Here is a 20810-nt window from a genome sequence, read left to right as displayed (position 1 = left end):
CTCATTGTAGTTTTGATTTGCATTTCTCTAATGATTAATGATGTTGAGCATTCTTTCATGTGTTTGTTGGCAGTTGGTATATCTTCTTTGGAGAAATGTCTATTTAGGTCTTCTGCCCATTTTTGGATTGGGTTGTTTGTTTTTTTGTTACTGAGCTGCATGAGCTGCTTGTAAATTTTGGAGATTAATCCTTTGTCAGTTGCTTCATTTGCAAATATTTTCTCCCATTCTGAGGGTTGTCTTTTTGTCTTGTTTATGGTTTTCTTTGCTGTACAAAAGCTTTGAAGTTTCATTGGGTCCCATTTGTTTATTTTGTTTCTATTTCCATTTCTCTAGGAGGTGGGTCAAAAAGGATCTTGCTGTGATTTATGTCATAGAGTGTTCTGCCTATGTTTTCCTCTAAGCGTTTGATAGTTTCTGGCCTTACATTTAGGTCGTTAATTAATTTTGAGCTTATTTTTGTGTATTGTGTTAGGGAGTGATCTAATCTCATACTTTTACATGTACCTATCCAGTTTTCCCAGCACCATTTATTGAAGAGGCTGTCCTTTCTCCACTGTATATTCCTGCCACCTTTATCAAAAATAAGGTGACCATATGTGTGTGGGTTTATCCCTGGGATTTCTATCCTGTTCCATTGATCTATATTTCTGTTTTTGTGCCAGTACCATACTGTCTTGATTACTGTAGCTTTGTAGTATAGTCTGAAGTCAGGGAGCCTGATTCCTCCAGCTCCATTTTTCGTTCTCAAGATTGTTTTGGCTATTCGGGTCTTTTGTGTTTCCATACAAATTGTGAAATTTTTTGTTCTAATTCTGTGAAAAATGCCAGTGGTAGTTTGATAGGGATTGCATTGAATCTGTAGATTGCTTTGGGTAGTAGAGTCATTTTCACAATGTTGATTCTTCCAATCCAAGAACATGGTATATCTCTCCATCTATTTGTATCATCTTTAATTTCTTTCATCAGTGTCTTATAATTTTCTGCATACAGGTCTTTTGTCTCCTTAGGTAGGTTTATTCCTAGATATTTTATTCTATTTGTTGCAATGGTAAATGGGAGTGTTTTCTTGATTTCACTTTCAGATTTTTCATCATTAGTGTATAGGAATGCCATAGACTTCTGTGCGTTAATTTTGTATCCTGCTACTTTACCAAATTCATTGATTAGCTCTAGTAGTTTTCTGGTAGCATCTTTAGGATTCTCTATGTATAGTATCATGTCATCTGCAAACAGTGACAGCTTTACTTCTTCTTTTCCAATTTGGATTCCTTTTATTTCCTTTTCTTCTGATTGCTGTGGCTAAAACTTCCAAAACTATGTTGAATAAGAGTGGTGAGAGTGGGCAACCTTGTCTTGTTCTTGATCTTAGTGGAAATGCTTTCAGTTTTTCACCATTGAGAACGATGTTGGCTGTGGGTTTGTCATATGTGGCCTTTATTATGTTGAGGAAAGTTCCCTCTATGCCTACTTTCTGGAGGGGTTTTATCATAAATGGGTGTTTAATTTTGTCGAAAGCTTTCTCTGCATCTATTGAGATGATCATATGGTTTTTCTCCTTCAATTTGTTAATATGGTGTATCACGTTGATTGATTTGCATATATTGAAGAATCCTTGCATTCCTGGGATAAACCCCACTTGATCATGGTGTATGATCCTTTTAATGTGCTGTTGGATTCTGTTTGCTAGTATTTTGTTGAGGATTTTTGTATCTGTGTTCATCAGTGATATTGGCCTGTAGTTTTCTTTCTTTGTGACATCCTTGTCTGGTTTTGGTATCAGGGTGATGGTGGCCTCATAGAATGATTTTGGGAGTGTTCCTCCCTCTGCTATATTTTGGAAGAGTTTGAGAAGGATAGGTGTTAGCTCTTCTCTAAATGTTTGATAGAATTCGCCTGCGAAGCCATCTGGTCCTGGGCTTTTGTTTGTTGGAAGATTTTTTTTTTTTTTTTTGCGGTACGCGGGCCTCTCACTGCTGTGGCCTCTCCCGTTGCGGAGCAGAGCACAGGCTCCGGACGCGCAGGCTCAGCGGCCATGGCTCATGGACCCAGCCGCTCCGCGGCATGTGGGATCTTCCCGGACCGGGACACGAACCCGTGTTCCCTGCATTGGCAGGCAGACTCTCAACCACTGCACCACCAGGGAAGCCCCTGTTGGAAGATTTTTAATCATAGTTTCAATTTCAGTGTTTGCGATTGGTCTGTTCATATTTTCTATTTCTTACTGATTCAGTCTTGGCAGGTTGTGCGTTTCTGAGAATCTGTGCATTTCTTCCAGGTTGTCCATTTTATTGGCATAGAGTTGCTTGTAGTGATCTCTCATGATCTTTTGTATTTCTGCAGTGTCAGTTGTTACTTCTCCTTTTTCATTTCTAATTCTATTGATTTGAGTCTTCTCCCTTTTTTTCTTGATGAGTCTGGCTAATGGTTTATAAATTTTGTTTATCTTCTCAAAGAACCAACTTTTAGTTTTACTGATGTTTGCTATCGTTTCCTTCATTCCTTTTTCATTTATTTCTGATCTGATCTTTATGATTTCTTTCCTTCTGCTAACTTTGGGGTTTTTTTGTTCTTCTTTCTCTAATTGCTTGAGGTGCAAGGTTAGGTTGTTTATTCGAGATGTTTCCTGTTTCTTAAGGTAGGATTGTATTGCTATAAACTTCCCTCTTAGAACTGCTTTTGATGCAACCCATAGGTTTTGGGTCATTGTGTCTCCATTGTCTGTTGTTTCTAGGTATTTTTTGATTTCCTCTTTGATTTCTTCAGTGATCACTTCGTTATTAAGTAGTGTATTGTTTAGCCTCCATGTGTTTGTATTTTTTACAGATTTTTTCCTGTAATTGGTATCTAGTCTCATGGCATTGTGGTTGGAAAAGATACTTGATACAATTTCAATTTTCTTAAATTTACCAAGGCTTGATTTGTGACCCATGATATGATCTGTCCTGGAGAATGTTCCATGAGCACTTGAGAAAAATGTGTATTCTGTTGTTTTTGGATGGAATGTCCTATAAATATCAATTAAGTCCATCTTGTTTAATGTATCATTTAAAGCTTGTGTTTCCTTATTTATTTTCATTTTGGATGATCTGTCTATTGGTGAAAGTGGGGTTTTAAAGTCCCCTACTATGAATGTGTTACTGTCGATTTCCCCTTTTATGGCTGTTAGTTTTTGCCTTATGTATTGAGGTGCTCCTATGTTGGGTGCATAAATATTTACAATTGTTATATCTTCTTCTTGGATCGATCCCTTGATCATTATGTAGTGTCCTTCTTTGTCTCTTCTAATAGTCTTTATCTTAAAGTCTATTTTGTCTGATATGAGAATTGCTACTCCAGCTTTCTTTTGGTTTCCATTTGCATGGAATATCTTTTTCCATCCCCTCACTTTCAGTCTGTATGTGTCTCTAGGTCTGAAGTGGGTCTCTTGTAGACAGCATATATATGGGTCTTGTTTTTGCATCCATTCAGCCAGTCTGTGTCTTTTGGTGGGAGCATTTAATCCATTTACATTTAAGGTCATTATTGATATGTATGTTCCTATTCCCATTTTCTTAATTGCTTTGGGTTTGTTATTATAGGTCTTTTCCTTCTCTTGTGTTTCTTGCCTAGAGAAGGTCCTTTAGCATTTGTTGTAAAGCTGGTTTGGTGGTGCTGAACTCTCTTAGCTTTTGCTTGTCTGTAAAGGTTTTAATTTCTCCATCATATCTGAATGAGATCCTTGCTGGGTAGAGTAATCTTGGTTGTAGGTTTTTCTCCTTCATCACTTTCAGTATGTCCTGCCACTCCCTTCTGGCTTGCAGAGTTTCTGCTGAGAGATCAGCTGTTTACCTTATGGGAATTCCCTTGTGTGTTATTTGTTGTTTTTCCCTTGCTGATTTTAATATGCTTTCTTTGTATTTAATTTTTGACAGTTTGATTAATATGTGTCTTGGCGTATTTCTCCTTGGATTTATCCTGTATGGGACTCTCTGTGCTTCCTGGACTTGATTAACTATTTCCTTTCCCATATTAGGGAAGTTTTCAACTATAATCTCTTCAAATATTTTCTCAGTCCCTTTCTTTTTCTCTTCTTCTTCTGGGACCCCTATAATTCGAATGTTGGTGTGTTTAATGTTGTCCCAGAGGTCTCTGAAACTGTCCTCAGTTCTTTTCATTCTTTTTTCTTTATTCTGCTCTGCAGTAGTTATTTCCACTATTTTATCTTCCAGGTCACTTATCCGTTCTTCTGCCTCAGTTATTCTGCTATTGATCCCATCTAGAGTATTTTTAATTTCATTTATTGTGTTGTTCATCATTGTTTGTTTCATGTTTAGTTCTTCTAGGTCCTTGTTAAATGTTTCTTGCATTTTGTCCATTCTATTTCCAAGATTTTGGATCATCTTTACTATCATTATTCTGAATTCTTTTTCAGGTAGACTGCCTATTTCCTCTTCATTTGTTAGGTCTGGTGGGTTTTTACCTTGCTCCTTCATCTGCTGTGTGTTCTTCTGTCTTCTCATTTTGTTTATCTTACTGTGTTTGGGGTCTCCTTTTTGCAGGCTGCAGGTTCGTAGTTCCCGTTGTTTTTGATGTCTGTCTCCAGTGGCTAAGGTTGGTTCAGTGGGTTGTGTAGGCTTCCTGGTGGAGGGGACTAGTGCCTGTGTTCTGGTGGGTGAGGCTGGATCTTGTCTCTCTAGTGGGCAGGTCCACGTCTGGTGGTGTGTTTTTGGGTGTCTGTGGACTTATTATGATTTTAGGCAGCCTCTCTGGCAATGGGTGGGGTTGTGTTCCTGTTTTGCTAGTTGTTTGGCATAGGTTGTCCAGCACTGTAGCTTGCTGGTCGTTGAGTGAAGCTGGGTGCTGGTGTTAAGATGGAGGTCTCTGTGAGATTTTCGCCGTTTGATATTATGTGGAGCTGGGAGGTCTCTTGTTGACCGGTGTCCTGAAGTTGGCTCTCCCACCTGAGGCAGAGCCCTGACTCCTGGCTGGAGCACCAAGAGCCTTTCATCCACACAGCTCAGAATAAAAGGGAGAAAAAGTAGAGAGAATTAGTAGAAGTAGGAAGAAAGAAAGGAAGGAAGGAAGGAAGGAAGAAGGGAGGGAAGGAAGGAAGAAAGAAAGAAAGATAGAAGGAAAGCAGGCAAGAAGGCAAGAAGGAAAGAAAGGGAGGGAGGGAAGGAGGAAGGAATGAAGGAAGGAGGGAAGGAAGGAAAAAAGACAAAGAAAGAAGATACAGTAAAATAAAGTATAATAAAGTTATTGAATTAAAAAATAATTATTTAGAAAAAAAAAGGGACGGATAGAACATTAGGACAAATGGTGGAAGCAAAGCTATACAGACAAAATCTTACACAGAAGCATACTCATGCACCCTCACAAAAAGAGGTAAAGGGGAAAAAATCATAAATCTTGCTCTTAAAGTCCACCTCCTCAATTTGGGATGATTCATTGTCTAAAGGAGGGAGGGAGGGAAGGAAGGAAGGAAGGAAGGAAAAGTATAATAAAGTTAATAAAATTAAAATTAATTATTAAGAAAAAATTTTTTTATAAAAAAACAATGGACGGATAGAACCCTAGGACAAATGGTGGAAGCAAAGCTATACAGACAAAATCTCACAGAGAAGCATACACATACACACTCAGAAAAAGAGGAAAAGGGGAAAAAATCATAGATCTTGCTCTCAAAGTCCACCTCCTCAGTTTGGGATGACTCGTTGTCTATTCATGTATTCCCCAAACGCAGGTGCATCAAGTTGATTGTGGAGCTTTAATCCGCTGCTCCTGAGGCTGCTGGGAGAGATTTCCCTTTCTCTTCTTTGTTCTCACAGCTCCTGGGGCTCAGCTTTGGATTTGGCCCCGCCTCTGCCTGTAGGTCACCGGAGGGCGTCTGTTCTTCGCTCAGACAGGGCGGGGTTAAAGGAGCCGCTGATTCGGGGGCTCTGGCTCACTCAGGCCGCGGGGAGAGAGGGGCACGCAGTGTGGGGCGGGCCTGCGGCGGCAGAGGCCAGTGTGACATTGCACCAGCTTGAGGCGCGCCGTGCGTTCTCCCGGGGAAGTTGTCTCTGGGTCCCGGGACCCTGGCAGTGGCGGGCTGCACAGACTCCCCGGAAGGGGGGTGTGGATAGTGACCTGTGCTCGCACACAGGCTTCTTGGTGGCAGCAGCAGCAGCAGTCTTAGCGTCCCTTGCCCATCTCTGGGGTCCGCGCTTTTAGCCGCGGCTCGCGCCCGTCTCTGGAGCTCCTTTAAGCAGCGCTCTTAATCCCCTCTCCTCGCGCACCAGGAAACAAAGAGGTAAGAAAAAGTCTCTTGTTTCTTCGGCAGCTCCAGACTTTTCCCCGGACTCCCTCCCGGCCAGCCGTGGAGCACTAGCCCCCTGCAGGCTGTGTTCACGCTGCCAACCCCAGTCCTCTCCCTGTGCTTCGACCGAAGCCCGAGCCTCAGCTCCCAGCCCCGCCCGCCCCGGCGGGGGAGCAGACCAGCCTCTTGGGCTGGTGAGTGCCGGTCGGCCCTGATCCTTTGTGCGGGAATCTCCCCCCTTTGCCCCCCGCACCTCTGTGGCTGCGCTGTCCTCCGTGGCTCCGAAGCTTCCCCCTCCACCACCCGCAGTCTCTGCCCGAGAAGGGGCTTCCTAGTGTGTGGAAACCTTTCCTCCTTCACAGCTCCCTCCCACTGGTTCAGGTCCCGTCCCTATTCTTTTGTCTCTGTTTATTCTTTTTTCTTTTGCCCTACCCAGGTACGTGGGGAATTTCTTGCCTTTAGGAAGGTCTGAGGTCTTCTGCCAGCATTCAGTGGGTGTTCTGTAGGAGCTGTTCCACGTGTAGATGTATTTCTGATGTATTTGTGGGGAGGAAGGTGATCTCTGCGCCTTACTCTTCCGTCATCTTTCTGATTCCCCTTCTTTTTAAAAAAATAATAAATTTATTTATTTATTTTTGGCTGTGTTGGGTCTTTGTTGCTGTATGCAGGCTTTCTCTAGTTGCAGTGAGCACGGGCTACTCTTCATTGTGACGTGGGGGCTTCTCACTGCGGTGGCTTCTCTTGTTGCAGAGCATGGGCTCTAGGTGCGCAGGCTTCAGTAGTTGTGGCACATGGACTCAGTAGTTGTGGCATGTGGGCTCAGTAGTTGTGGCACGTGGGCTCAGTAGTTGTGGCTTGCGGGCTCAGTAGTTGTGGCACATGGACTCAGTAGTTGTGGCACATGGACTCAGTAGTTTTGGCTTGAGGGCTCTAGAGTGCAGACTCAGTAGTAGTGGCATGCGGGCTCAGTAGTTGTGGCTCATGGGCTCAGTAGTTGAGGCTCACGGGCTCAGTAGTTGTGGGTCACGGGCTCCGTATTGTGGTTTGCAGGCTCTAGAGCACAGGCTCAGTAGTTGTGGCGCACGGGCTCAGTAGTTGTGGCTCACGGGCTCTAGAACGCAGGCTCAGTAGTTGTGGCGCATGGGCTTAGCTGCTCCGCGGCATGTGGGATCCTCCCGGACCAGGGCTTGAACCCGTGTCCACTGCATTGGTAGGCGGATTCTTAACCACTACGCCAACAGGGAAGCCTGGGTTCCCTCTTGACTTCTCTGCTTTGCCCGTTTGGAGCTATGCCTTCCTGGTTCCAGTACGTTTGCCACCACTTACCCTGACTGTCCCCTGGTGTCCCATCCCCCAGGGTCTGAGTCCAGCTTGTGTCCCCCATGTGCCCTCTCTCTAACTTACGGCCTCCGACTGCAGCCTGGTCCCCCAGCGCCGGAGCGGGCCCGTCCCCCAGAGCCCTACTCCAGGCCAGCAGTACCACCTACACACGCTCTCCCTTCTGCTTCTCATCTCCAGTCTGTTGTTGGGTGTCACCCGTACCCGGTGCTGATGGGCACATCTGGTGTCTCTCTGTGGCGCCAAGGCCCCTGAAGCTTGAGCCCCTCTCACGCAGGCTCCTCTGCCGTCTTCCTCCGCATCCTCCCTGCCCCACTTCACTCCAGCTGCCGGGCCCCACGTGGGCTCCGTCGTGCTCTGCCCAGCTGCAGTCGGATGGCACCCTGCCTCGGGGGCAAACCACACACCCTCCCACGTGCACAACCCAGCAGTGCGGGTGTCAGAGGCCAGACACCGGGCTTCTTGATCGAGTCCATCGGTATGAGTGGTGTGTGTGCTCTAAGTGACTGGCAGATCCTCATACTGGCTGCTTGTCCTAAGGAACAAGAGACATTTCTGGTATGAGGGGCCGAGTAGATGTCCCCCAAACGGACCCAGTTTCCCTTCAGTCCCCAACTCAGCGACTCTGGAGCAAAGCCGCGTGCCTGGAAGGGCTGCCCAAGTTCAGGGTCCCCGCCGAAGACGTGATGCAGGCGATGTGTCCCCTCACATCTCTGTTCAAATCGTTTGTCCTGCAAAAACAAACAAACAAGGAAACGAAACAAAGCAAAGCACCAGGTGTACTGTGGTGAGGGATTGCGGATGACCGTGGTGAAGCTCAGTCTCGGGGACTGTGACGCCGCCTCCTGTCAGCCGCCGGCGCCCGCGCAGTGGGCCAGGCCCAGAGTAGCCACGGCGGCGGCGAAGGAGGACGGCCTGGCTCCCTCTGCAGGGCTGTTCCTGACACTGCAGGGCACCCACCTGGCCGCTCACAGGGTCCCCTCTGAGACCCCACTGAGGGACCAGCCACAGGGGATCCCGTGGCCTCCCGGTGGCAGCTTGGGCAGACCAGACTCCTTCCCGCCTGGCAGGGACAGCGGGAAGGGACACCTTCCTGGACCCCAAGGGACAGGAATGGACTCCAGTTCTGGACGGTGCCACATGCTGAGGCATGCTCCCCCACCCAGAAGGGCAGGTGCAGTGATGTCCCCACGAGCTTTCCTCCCCTCAGCCAGGCAGGTGGTTCTGGGAAGCGCTTCATGAGGCTCCTCAGAAGGTCCCCAGGGGGGTCCACGGTGGCCCCAGCTGGAGACTACATCCCTGCGTTGGCCTCCCTTCCCTGTTCTGCTCCCTGGGGCCCCGTTCCCAAATACGTCCCCAGCACACAGGGCTCTGCTTTTGGTAGAAGCGGGCCAGGACCCCTCTACTCCCCAAATGCTCATTATATGAAAATGAGGACGTGATAGGAGGAGTCCTCTTGTGCATCATTGATTGAGGAAAACAAATAGTCCCATTAGCCTTTCCCAGTCTCATCTGAAATTTCAAAGGCTGTACAGCGTCATGCGCCTCACCTACTTTTCTGACACTCTCCTTTTACCGCCAGGGGAACTGCCAGTGCCTGAAAGGATGAGGTTGTCTGGAGAGTCAAAGAGCATAGCCTCTGAAGAAGGGAGAGAAATGAGAAGGAAGGCAGGCTTCCAGGCAGGCCAGGGGCGTGGCCAGGAAGAGGGGAGGGGCGAGTCGGAGCCACGTCGGAAACTCGGCTCAGCAGCCAATATGGTGCCCAGAGCCCAGAGGCTTAGAAAGGGGCCTGTCGGGCGCAACAAGGGCGGACCTTCGCTGAAGGCTGTCCACGTGCCCAGTGCTGTGTAAGACTCTTACGCACACCGTTTACACTCACAACAACCTCTGAGGGAGGCAGACGGGAAGCAAGGCAGGGGCGATCCTTCAGCCCGTTGGCTTTTCCAACACGCAGAGCTCGGCGGTCCAGCTCTGGGGGCTGGGCTCTCAGGTCAACCTTGGGCTGTTGACATTAACTGTCTAAATGGACGGCGATTGTCTCATTCTAGACTGGAATTTTCACTGAAGCTTTTTCATCGTGCTTTATTCATATTCACTTCTGTTCCTAAACGTGTTCAGCCCAACACCAACACACAAAGTGCCAGGTTGTCACAATCGCCTGGGATAGGCTTGTGATTTTCTACCGACAACTTTGCTGTTTCAGACCTTAGCTGAGGATAAAGCGAAAGCTTCAATTTCCTTCCTCTTGTGGTGTAATGTCAGAAATATTACTCAACTTTTGTGGACTTCTTAATGTAGCCATTTCCTGTGTCTTAAAGGTAAGTTTCAGGGCTTCCCTGGTGGCACGGTGGTTAAGAATCCGCCTGCCAATGCAGGGGACATGGGTTTGAGCCCTGGTCCGGGAAGATCCCACATGCTGTGGAGCAGCTAAGCCCGCGAGCCACAACTACTGAGCCTGCGAGCCACAACTACTGAAGCCCGCGTGCCTAGAGCCCGTGCTCCGCAACAAGAGAAGCCACCATGAGAAGCCCACGCACCACAAAGAAGAGTAGCCCCTGCTCGCCACAACTAGAGAAAGCCGGCATGCAGCAACGAAGACCCAACACAGCCAAAAATTTAAAAATAAATAAATAAAATAAATTTATTAAAAAAGGTAAGTTTCAAAAATCTTTGAATCATAAAAGTGTTAGAACCAGCAAGAACATTTAGCAACCACTTGCTTTATGTTAATAAACTGAGTCTCAAGTTAAGTGCCTTATACCATGCGTAAATATAAGTCACCGTAAGAACTCTGGCCTCCTGTCTCCCATTCATTGGTGTCACCATACAGAATATCTCTTGGAAAGATCTGGTATGCAATAGAAAGTTGCATCGTCTTTGCTACACATCATTGGAAATTAAAACTCACCTTTGGTATAGTCAGCATGTCTAAAGTTATGCTATTAACAAGACCTACCTCTGGGAGCAGTAGGTATTGTTACTGTCAACTGAAAGAAAAAACTCACAGCATAAGAGCTGTGAGTTTTAAGTTTTATTCAGGGTCTTACTGAGGACTATAGCCTGGGAGACAGCCTCTCAGGAGCTCTGAGTAAACTGCTCTGAAGAGGCTGGGGCGAGTCCAGTGCTTGGGCTCAAGCGTCAAGTATACATGTTGGTAAAACTCTACTTACTGCTAGTCACGAAGAGCAGACATCTCAGGCGAATGATTTTAGTGCTTTTCTATGTACAGAAAGATGCAAGAATCTGAGTTCATTAGAATTCTTGCTGAACTACACTTCTGCCTGTCTAAGGGGCCTGCTTGTCCCAGCATAGAGCATCCTGTTCCCATCATTCCCTCCGTCTGCCTGTCTAAGGGGCCTGCTTGTCCAAGCACAGAGCATCCTGGTACCATCATTCCCTCCGTCTGAGGCAGAGGATACTGTCGGTCAGCAGCTGTAGTGGGTTAACCTTGCAGAATTGCACAAAGCTCTCTGTTCTTCTTTGTTTACATTATGTATGTTATGTATGTTAAGGTATTGTTATGGACTGAACATGTGTGTCCCCCCAAAATTTATGTGTTGAAACCCAACCCCCTGTGTGATGGTGTTAGGAGGTGAGGCCTGTTGGAGGAGATTAGGTCATGAAGGTGGAGCCCTCGTGGTGGGATTAGTGCCCTTGTAAATGAGGCCCCAGAGAGCTCCCTCGCTCCTTCTGTCACCTGAGGACACAGCAAGAGGATGGCCGTCTGCAACTCAGAGGAGAGCTTCCCCAGAGCCCGACCATGCTCTCACCTGACCTCAGGCTTTCAGCCTCCGGAGCTATGAGAAGTAAATGTCTGCTGTTTATGAGACATGCAGCCTATGGCACTTTGTTATAGCAGCCTGAATGGACTGAGGTATGACAAAGCTAGGAAATAAGTATAATTTAAGTCTGCATGTTGAGCTCCCCAGGCAGACAGTGCTGGATGACTGTTGGTGTGTGTTAAGCCTCCTACACCATGGGTCGTAATAGTCCATCTGTTTGAACGCAGAGACATCTAACCGAGGCTGCAGCCTATGAGACGTGAGCATCCACGGATACTATGAGGGTTGTTTAGCTTTAATCATATGTCCACAGAAATGATTCTGTGTTATTGCTGCTATTTCACTTTAATTGGGAGATTTAAATAATATACCCCAAAATGTTGTATGCATACAACAGATGGTATAGGAAATAATTTTAGGCAACACCCCAACAAATATGTTTTATTTAAATATCTCTGTATTTCATATGTATTAAAATATATTGCACAACACATATTGATTAAAAAACTGGTACCCAAAATAAAGTTAAAACTCAACACCAAGAAACCAAACAGCCCAATTTTAAAAATGGGCAAAGATCTGAATAGTTACCTCATGAGGGAAGGTATGCAGATGGCAAGTAAGCATATAAAAAGATGCTCTGAATCATATGTCATTAGAGAATTGCAAATCAAAACAGCAGTGAGATACCAGGACACACCAATCCGGAACACTGACAGCACGAAATGCTGGCGAGGCTGTGGAGCAACAGGAACTCCATTCATTGCTGGTGGGGATGCCCAAGGGTGCTGCCACTTTGGAAGACAGTTTGGCGGCTCCTTATCAAACTAAATATAGTCTCATCATGTGCTCCAGAAAGCACACTCCCTGGTATTTACCCAAAGGAGGTGAAGACGTACGTTCACACAAAAACCTGCGTGGATGTTTATAGCAGCTTTATTCATAGTCGTGAAAACTTGGAAACAAACAAGATGTCCTTCAGTAGGTGAATGGATACGTAAACTATGGTTCATCCAGACAATGGAATGTTACTCAGCACTAAAAAGAAATGAGCTATCGAGCCACAGAAAAGACACGGAGGAATCTTAAATGCACAAAGAAGCCAGTCTGAACAGGATACGTACTGCATGATTCTGACTATATGACATTCTGGAAAAGGCAATATAGAGACAGTAAAAAGAGCAGTGTCGGCCAGGGGTTCAAGGCGGGTGGGGAGAGGGTGATTAGGTAGAACCCAGAGAAACTTGAGGGCAGTGAAACTATCCTCTGTGGTACTGTAATGGTGGATGCATAACACACACTTGTTACAACCCATAGCACTGCACAGAAATGAACATTAAATTATGAAATTTGGTTAATACTAATGCGTCAATATTGGTTCATTAACTGCACCCAATGTAACATACTAATGCAAGGTCTTATTAATAGGAGAAAGTGTGTATACTGGGGGGAGGGTACGTGGGAACTCCCTGTACCAGATGCTCAATTTTTCTGAGAATGTAAAACTGTTCAAAAATCAACTATTAATTTAAAAAACCCTCAGGTGCTCACCTCGGCAGCACATAGACTAAAATTGGAATGATACAGAGATTAGCATGGCCCCTGAGTAAGGATGACACGCAAATTCCTGAAGTGTTCCATATTAAAAAAAAAACTCCTCAGAGTTCTTGCTCAATGAATATCGTTATTATAATCGTCCAGTATGTGCCAATGACCGCTTCAGCGCTGGAGGTCAGGCCTGTATCGTAAACGGCCCGGGTCTGCGCTGCGGCGGGGAGAGTGCAGGCGGCGCGATCTGCCACCAGGTGGCGCTCCTCCTCCCCGACTCTGTCTCTCTCATTTCTTCATTTTCTCCATTCTGCTCCTGTCTTTTCCTTCTTTCCCTTCCCGTGTGTACAGTGTCATCCCTGGATCTAGTCACCTGGGGATGGAACCCAGCCCCGCCGTTTCCACGAGGGCGGCCTCCACCTTGGCGGGGGGCGCGGGGAGCTCCGGTGCCCCGGGCGGCACGTCGCAGCCTCTGGGTCCCGGCGCGGGTGGAAAGTGATGGTGACCGGCCAGGGCGCTGGGTGAGCGCGCGAGCCTGCTCCACCTGCATCAGTCCCGGGCCCGGGTCCCTTTCCCTGCTCCCCCCACGCCGCCTCTGCCTGTGTGATGAATCTCCAGACCCTGCAGCTCACCCGCTGAGACTCGGCCTCGCCCCCGGCTCCCCAGCCCGGGGTGGCGCGTTCACACCCGGACCACCCCGGGCTGGTCCCCAGCCTCACGCGCCTTGCCTCCCCTCAGATCTCTCCGCCTGGGGAAGCGGATTCGACAATCCAAAACCTAGCGGGGGAGACCCACCCTGCGCTAAGAGACCGGGCAGCATCAAAGTGATTGTGTGACTGTGTGGCTGGGGGCGGGGTGGGGACGACGCGCTGGATGCGACAGAGGGAGGGCAACCAGCGGGCCCAGAGCGGGGACGCCTGGGTCAGGTCACCGCAGCGCGGAGGACACAGGCTCGGGGCTGGGGAGGGGTCTCCGGGGGAAGTAGAAAGGATCACGATGAACAACTTGGATTCTTCTTGCGATGGGGAAAAACGCTGGTCCACGAAATTATGTTAGAATTAAAACTTGCATTTCTCAAATGACAAACCAAAATGGGCCACAGAATAGAAAGACGTTTATAACACATTTATCTGATAAAATATTAGTATTCAGAATATCTAAAGAATTACTATAGATCTTATAGTAAAAAACATAAACCTAATGCTTAAAATAGGCAAAAATAAAAACAGGCAAATCAGTGAAGAGGAAAAACAAGGGAAGAAAAGTTCAACCTCACTAGAAATTAGGAAAACTCAAATAAGACCCCACAGGTTGACAAAAATTAAGAAGTCTGGTCATACCAGACGGTGATGAGGGTGTTTTCAGACACTGCTGGTAAGAATGTAGATTATTACAATCACACTGGAAAATCATTTTAAATCTCACTAACTCCACTCCTACAACCCAACATACTATGTCCACATGTATAAGAATGTTCAGAGCAATTTTATTTGTAATAATAAGAAAAAGAGAAATAGCCTAAATTTCACCAACAGAATAGATAAGAAAATTTAATATAGTTAATATAACAGAACTGTTTACAGCAGTGAGAATGAACGAGATACATATCACAATATACAAAGAGAAAACAGATGCATAAAGATACGTACATTCACAGGCACTGGGGCTGGCTGTGTTTAGGACTCAGGGCAAATGGGGTGGGATGTGCCCTCCCTTTAAACGTGGCTGGTTCTGTGGGCCCGGCCTCCCAGGGAGGCGCTGCCACTGAGCCACATGGTGAAGCTGGGCTCTGAGTTTGCTAGTGAATCATGAGTACATTTTCATTTTTCTTACAGCCCAGAGTAACGCTCACACCTGTGATCAGTGGGCAAGCAGGACACCCCGACCCCTGATCCCTGGAAGTGTCCTGCTCAAGGGCCACTGACTTTAAACTGTTATCCAACAGACTCTCCCTGGGGAAAAAAAATAGTGTTTGATGGTTTTTGGTTGAAGCACAGAGCAGTCACAGAGTTAAAATCGCTCGGGACCTCAGAGAGACACTAGTTCAGCTTTCTCATTTTACGGCCCGAGACCTGGAAAGGTAAGGCGATTTTCCTGGGCTCACACAGCCTGACACCTGTTTTCTGTCAGCAACTCTGAGGAATCTATGGGAGAAAATGTGTTGGAAGTTTTAAAGCAATTGTTCTTTCTTCTGGTGTCTTAGAGTCTCCTCACTGATGGCAAACTTGATTTTTCCCGCTGTTCCATCCATCAATGCTGATCAGGACCCACATCCACTTTCCTTATTATCCAAGACACTCTCCCCCTGCACGCATCGTTTGCTTCCTTACTTGAGTGGTGTTTGAATGATGTCATCCCTTACCGCACATCAGCTGACCGTGCTTTTTGAAATCATGCTCTTGGTGGCTCCCGAGTTTACCCCTAACCCCTGCCCCCGGTCGCTTTCTTGCTTTGTGCTCACGCCATCCCGTCCGTGTGGGCCTGTGCCTGTTTTCTTGGGCTACTGAGTGCTTCTTGAGAAAGTCGTGAGACAGGCTGGTTGGTGTTACTACAGTTCTAGCTTATACCATTTTATTTATCTACTTATCGTAAGTTATTATTTCTATTATCATGTTATTTCAATTTTCTTAGGTGCCAAACTATATACCTAGTAACCATTTTATTTAGTTATCATAAGTTATTATTTCTATTATCATATTATTTCAATTTTCTTAGGTGCCAAACTAAGTCGGTTTACTTCTGAAAGTACTCCAGGCAGTTTCAGCTTCAGGCAGATTTCAGAGTCTAGTTCAGTTTGGAATCTGTGAATTCAAGCAACGCTGGAGTGAACTCAGATTCCCACTTCCAGATCTCAGCTTCTCGAATGGCGAGGTATGTACTTTCATTTGCTCATCTGGTATGGGAAAGAGCACAGGGCTCTGGATACCTAGAGACCTGCTTTCCAATCTGAACTCCAAGACCTACTGTGTGACCTTAGGCAAGTTATTTAACCTCTTTTGAGAGAGTTTTGTAAAATGGGAGTCTACACTTCTATTCCTGGGACAACTGAAAGAGATTAAACGTGTGAATGTGCCTGGTGGCAAATTAATACCCAATGGTTTTGCTTGCATCTTCATTTTAACTTGAAAACTGGCTGCTGGTATTTAATTCTTGACAGATGAGAAACAAACAACAACAAATCAAAAAACCTAAACATTATTTCTATGACTTGAAAACTGTGCTAATGCTAAACTCTTCTGTAAAATTCAAGAGGAAGGAATACCTCACAATCCAATCTATGAGACCAGTATTACTCTGACAGTAAGACCAGAAAAACACATTACAAGGAAAACTACACACTACTAACACTCATGAACATAGATGTGAAAGTTCTTAACAAAATTTTAGCAAATCAAACATTCATTCATGATAGAAACCCTCACCATCTAGGGAAAGAAGGGAATGTCCTCAACTATAAAAAACCAATAGCAAAAATATAATTAATGGGGAAAGACTGAATTCTTTCTAATATGAAAGAGGAAAAAAAAATTTGCTGTTATCGTGTCTATCCATTAGTACTAGAACTATTATTAGAGGTTCTAGCCAGTGCAACAAAGCAAGAAAAAGAAAAAAAAAGGCTCCATATTGGAAAATAAGTAAAATACTTAATTTGTAGAAATCATAATCATTCATTTTAAAAACCCTTGGGAATCTACAGAAAAAGCTAGACTGACTTATAAATGAGTTTAACAAGGTTTCTGGATAAAGAGACAATATTGAAAAATCAATTGAACAATCAAGTTGAAGCTAGATAAACAATATATTTAATAAAACCTCAAAAATACGAAATGGGAGGAATACATTTGACAAAAGATGGGCAAGACTTGATCACTGAAAACTACAAATTGTAGCAAAGAGAAATTAAAGAAGACTTGAATAAAGATACTGTGGTCATAGATTGGAGGACTTAATATTGTTAAGGTGCGAATTTACTCCAAATCAATCTAAGGATTCAAAGTAATTCTACTCAAAAACTCAGGTTTTTTTTTAAAGAAATTGACAAGCTGATTTTAAAATTCAGGAAATGTCAAAATGACTTAGAATAGGCAAAACAACTTTGCAAAAGAACAAATTTAGAGAACTTAACACTACTAGGTTTCAAGACTTACTATAAAGCTACAGTATTAAAGACAGTGTAGCACTGGAGAAAAAATAAGCAAAAAAGTAATAGAACAGAACAGAGTTTAAAATAGACCAATACCTATATGATCATTTAATTTTAAACAGTGTTGGCATGGCATTTCAATGGAGAAATGATAATCTTTTAAATAAAAGGTGCTAGAACAACTGGATAGTATATTGGAAAAAAAATAAAACTCAACCCTTACCTCATACCGTATACAAAAATTAACTCAAGATGGAGAAAGACCTAAAAGTAAGAGCTAAAACTTCCAGAAGAAAACACAGAAAATCTTAGTGACTTTGGCAAAGTTTCTTAAAAATGATAAAAGTCATGGAACAACTGGTAGTTTAGACTTCAAAAAAATAAAAACTTATGCTATTCAAAAAACACTTTATGGAAATAAAAAGGCAAGCCACATACTAGGAGAAAATATTGCAAAACATATATCTGACAAATAAATTATATTTGGAATATTAAAAAAACTCTACAATTTAATAATAAGATGACAATCCAATTAAAAATGGGCAAAAGATTTGAACAGACAAATACATCAAGGACAATACACGGACAGCAAAGAAGCAGATGGAAAGATGCTCAACATAATTAGTTATTAAAGAAAGGCAAATTAAAACCACAGTGAGATACCATTACACGCCCACTAGAAAGAGTAAAATTCAAAAGGCTGACCATTCCAAGTGCTGGTGAGGAAGTAAACCAACTGGAAGGTCATGCATTGTGGTAGAAATGTAAGACAGTACAACCACTTTGGAAAACAGTTTAGTAGCTTCTAGAAAAAGATACGACTACCGTATCACCCTGCCATGCCACTCCTAGGTATCTACCCCAGAGAAATGAAAAGTAGATGTCCATGCCGAGACTTGACACAAATGTTCACAGCAGTTTTATCTGCAATCAGGGCTGGTATGAGGGCAAGGCAAGTGGGACATTTGCACAAACCTGACAGCGAGCACCTCCTTAAGTTTGCACACAAGGTGCCCTGCTTCTCTCACCCTAGTCCGGATCCTGTTTATAACAGTCAAAACGTGCAAACAATCTAAGCCGCCATCTAAGGTGGGTGGTTAGAGAAGCCGTGGTCCCTCCACACACCGAAACGCTATTCTGTGCTATTTCAACAGCGCGAAAAATGGGACGATACAGAGGAGATAGGCATAGTCCCTACACGGGGACGACTGCAGTTTTGTGAAGCGTTCCGTATTTTTATAAAATAAATAAGTCCTAGGAATATAATGTAACCATAGTTACTAACGGTAACTATAGTTAGTAATACTGTATTGTATATCTGAAAGTTGCTAATAGATCTTAAAAGTTCTCAGCATGAGGAAAAAACTGTAACTGTGTGTGGTGATGGATGTTAACTAGACTTATTGTGATCATTTCACAATATTTACAATTATCAAATCATTACATTGCACACCTGAAACTAGTACAATGTTTTATGTCAATCATATCTCAAAACAAAAGGAAATAATGTTTAGCAATAAAAAGTAATCAATTATTGATTCATGCAACAACATGGATAAATTTCAAAACAATTATTCTGAGTGAAAGAAGTTAGACAAAAAGAATATTGTATGAATTCCATTTATACAAAATTTTAGAAAATGCAATTAATCTATAGTGACAAAAAGAAGATCAGTGGGTGCCAGGGAAATAAGTAGGAAGTAGGGGGAAGGAAGGAATACAAAGGGGAACAAGCAAGTCTCAGGGGTGATAGGATAATTCACAGCTTGATTGTGCTGATGGCTTCACAGCTGTATGTGTCCAACTTACTCAACTTTACTCTTTAGTATGTGCAGTTTATTCTCTGTAAATTACATCTCAATAAAGCTGTGAAAAATAAAATGAGGCACAATAAAAACTTAAAGACATTAACCCTTATTGGATCCTGACTGGGAAAACAAACTTCAGGGCCAATTGGGAGCATCTGAATATGGACTAGGTATTAACCATTTTAGGAGATTATTGGTAATTTCTGTAGGTATAATAATGGTATTGTGGATATGTAAGAAAATTCCAGTGTTCTTAGGAGATACATGCTGAACTATTTAGGGGTAAAATGGGATGTCTACAACTTATTTTAAATAGTTTGGAAAAAAGAAAGAAAAAATAAATAGATAAAGCAAATATGGCAGAAATAGTAAGACGCTTGAATCTAGGTGTCAGTACACAGGTGTTCATTTGACTATTCATTCTTTCAGCTTTTTGAAAGGTTGGTTTGATAATTTTCTCATTAAAAAGCTGGAAAAAGTTACCAAATGGATTTGAAAAAGAACCAAATTACAAGAAATACAACAGAAGATAACTGAATTATCAAACTCAATGAATAGGTTTAACTGAAGACATGGCAGAAGATAAAATCAGTGAACTGCAAAATAAATATTAAAAAAGTATCCATAATGCACTACAGAGAGAAAGAGAGGCAGAAAATATGAAAGAAAAGTTAAGAAACATGGCAAATAAAATGGGAAGGCCTATCATGAATCTGGTTGGGATTCCAGGAGAAAGAGAAAGTTCACTTATAGTTTAAAATGAATTCTTGAAAGTGTAAATAAAAAGAATCCATACTTAGGCATACCGTGATGAATCTGCATGACACGAACAGCTGAGAGGGGCCTTAACAACTTCCAGTGACGATGATAACCTCCAAAGAACAAAGACTGATGAGACTTCATCACCCATGACAGAAGCCAAGCTAAAAAGTGGAACACTGTCAGTGGACTGAAAGAAAATGATTGTCAACCTAGAATTATTTACCCATAAAAAGTACTTTTAAGAATGAGGGCAGGGCTTCCCTGGTGGCGCAGTGGTTGAGAGTCCGCCTGCCGATGCAGGGGACGCGGGTTCGTGCCCTGGTCCGGGAGGATCCCACATGCCGCGGAGCGGCTGGGCCCGTGAGCCATGGCCGCTGAGCCTGCGCGTCTGGAGCCTGTGCTCCGCAACGGGAGAGGCCACAGCAGTGAGAGGCCCGCGTACCGCAAAAAAAAAGAGAATGAGGGCAAAATAATTTTCAGGTGAACAAAAAATGAGAGTGTTTGGCACTAGCCATGCTTACTAAGTGAAGTTGTATAGTACGTGTATGAGACAGAGGGAAAGAGAGAGCAGATGAAGGTCAGAGATACAAGGAATGTGGAGGACAAAAAATTGGAACATGGAGGTATATTTAGACAAATCAGACTAAATAAAATAATATAATAATATCTTTTGAAGCTTAAAAGTAGAATTAAAACACAGAACTAAGTGGTATATAAATTAGGAGAAGGGCAAATATATTTATTAACATTCAACTTTTATAAGTATTATCTTGAAGTTTCTAGGGTTCCCTTACAGAATACAGCATATAACTTTCAAATTAGAAAGGAGAAAAAGTTGAACGAGAAAAAAATGTCAATCCAAAAGAAGGCAAGAAAGTAGAGAAAAGTAAACTTAGATGATGGAACAAATTGAAAGCAAAAAATAAAATAATAGGCACAAATATTTTTCATACTGTATTTAAAAAATCAACACCAGAAGGCAAGTACAAGACTACTCATAGCAGCATATGTTCATTTACAAACAAAACCATATGACCCAGCAATGCCACTCCTGGGCAGATACCTGGAGAAAACCGTAATTCAAAAAGACACATGCACCCCAATGTTCACTGCAGCACTATTTACAACAGCCAGGACACGGAAGCAAC

General features: G+C 43.8%; 1 protein-coding gene across 3 annotated transcripts in view; it reads left to right on the top strand.

Moving 5' to 3' along the window:
- The window catches only part of ZNF236 (zinc finger protein 236), a 161165-nt gene that overhangs the window by 33588 nt on the left and 106767 nt on the right, over positions 1-20810 (top strand). For 2 of the 3 annotated variants that reach the window (XM_079942239.1, XM_079942238.1), the window contains one exon: positions 15664-15819. The exons of the other annotated variant lie outside the window; for it this stretch is intronic. The gene's annotated coding sequence lies outside the window, so the exon portion shown is untranslated. The remainder of the gene's footprint in view (positions 1-15663; positions 15820-20810) is intronic. 3 annotated transcript variants of the gene reach the window in all.

The sequence above is a fragment of the Stenella coeruleoalba genome (assembly GCF_951394435.1).
Source record: "Stenella coeruleoalba genome assembly, chromosome: 14".
NCBI lineage: Eukaryota > Metazoa > Chordata > Mammalia > Artiodactyla > Delphinidae > Stenella > Stenella coeruleoalba.
The sequence above is the reverse complement of the archived record's forward strand: the minus strand, read 5'-3'. Positions and strand labels throughout refer to the sequence as shown.